Consider the following 1,860-nt stretch of genomic DNA (forward strand, 5'->3'; position numbering starts at 1 on the left):
ACCATGATTGAATGGGATTTCTATGGCTACGAGCTCATGGTATTTCAGGTACAGCAAGCCGTCTTCAGTCGAGGTCACTACTAAAGCCGACTATAAGGTCGGTAAATTAGCTATTTACACTTTTCTACACCAAAACCGGCCGACTTTTATGACAACCTCAACCAACAAAATGTAAAGGCAACACAAACAATAAAAACAGCCAGGATCCTCTGCAGTGTTTCTGAACGGCTATGAGATGTCTGAGAAGCAAATCTGATGTCTGTGATCTCTCTTGAATGCAGTGGAGGCTTTTGGCATTTCAGCAGTGCTACAGTGCCACCTGGTGAGGAGCAGGCGCCCCCTTCAAACGCCTAGATAGTACACGAAGATAGCACTTCCTAAACCGAAGGTCAGATCGGAAGACCATTAACAGGATGCAGAGGAAAGTTAAGATATACATTCATTTAAATAACTGTGCTACGTTTACAGGAAGCAGCATGGTTTGATTTCTTCAGAGCTTGAATGAGTTATAATCAGACCATTTTAGGCGATGGATGGTGCAAAATTGAGCCATTGGTTTTAAAGCCTTCCCAGAATACTTGTCAAATGTGCTGAAAAAGTACTTATGAATAAAACTTACTTTGTATCGCCATCAATATTACAGATTCAAAATCTTGTATTGAATTGATAACCATGTATCAACAAATCTTTATCACATTAACACTCTTCTATCTATTTCTATTTTTCTCTAAAAACTGTTGAGTTTATGCTTTTGAAAGTAACTGAAAGACTCACATATGACGACTTATTAGGCACAGTCAAATACATATTCAGCGGAAGTGTATTAATTATCTTTACAGCTCATTAATCGTGAGATATAAGATTTCTCCATTATGGCAGTGCAGCTGCTTTTAACAATAACAAACGCCCTTTTTGGTATCTATTCTGTTCGTGCATTACTTGGCATACAAATGCGCGGCATATGGCATATGTTAAGTTTCCAAATCAAAACCAAGATGGCTGCCCAGATATCTTTTCATCCCAGGAGGCTGAAGGTAATTGCTGAAATTTAATTGGAAATCAACACCAAAAGACTATTTGGAATTAACTCGAGGCTGCCTTTGTTTGAAAATATAACTTACCAAACCCTCTCCTGGAGATTGGTTCCTCCTCGTCATTACTGCTGGAGGCCACGTTAGCCGCGGCGAGCACAACCAAATTACTCGAAACGGGTTTAAAACGTGGAAGTTTTGCATTTCGGTAGCCGCCAAGTGACAAAATGGACGAAGGCGTGGCTGTTATTTTGTGGGAGTAAAATTATATTTAGGGGTGAGTTTTATGAAATAACGAAAGATACTTATTTCAAGACTTCGGTCACCTGTCAAGCAGTTCACGCAGCAGGTGGCGTGTTACGTAGACCATAATCTCGCGATAATGTATCCATTTTGCAAGGTAACATTTGGAAATATTTTTTTTGTTTGTTTGTTTTTGTTTTATTTGGTAAAATCAATTTACCCAAAACCTAAAGTGAATTTGTAGCTACTATTTAAAAATAAACAAGTATAGCTATATTGAATTGTATATGCATAACGTTTTGAAAACAAGAAAGAAAGAAGGTATTTTTATTGATATTGTAACATCAAGTCAAAAAAGACTTTTCAATTATTAGGCTAACAATATGTTTCGCTGCACAGTGTATGGTATGGACAGAAATAGGGTAATGTTTAAGAGTGTGCTGCATTTATTTAATATCAATTTTTTAGCTGTTCCCCACCAGTGAGGCAATGTTACTCAACTGCAATACTAAATAGAGTAGTCTATTTAAGAGAGTGCTCTTTTAAGGTATGGCCGTGCTTAAACAAGAGTTCAACAGCCTCAATA

General features: G+C 37.6%; 1 long non-coding RNA gene across 1 annotated transcript in view; it reads right to left on the minus strand.

The window, feature by feature from the left end:
* The window catches only part of LOC125013373, an 83,341-nt gene extending 81,975 nt beyond the window's left edge, over positions 1 to 1,366 (minus strand). Inside the window, exon 1 of the long non-coding RNA XR_007113382.1 lies at positions 1,122 to 1,366. This is a non-coding gene — a long non-coding RNA (uncharacterized LOC125013373). The remainder of the gene's footprint in view (positions 1 to 1,121) is intronic.
* Between the last annotated feature and the right edge of the window lie 494 nt (positions 1,367 to 1,860).

This window comes from Mugil cephalus, chromosome 9 (assembly GCF_022458985.1).
Source record: "Mugil cephalus isolate CIBA_MC_2020 chromosome 9, CIBA_Mcephalus_1.1, whole genome shotgun sequence".
NCBI lineage: Eukaryota > Metazoa > Chordata > Actinopteri > Mugiliformes > Mugilidae > Mugil > Mugil cephalus.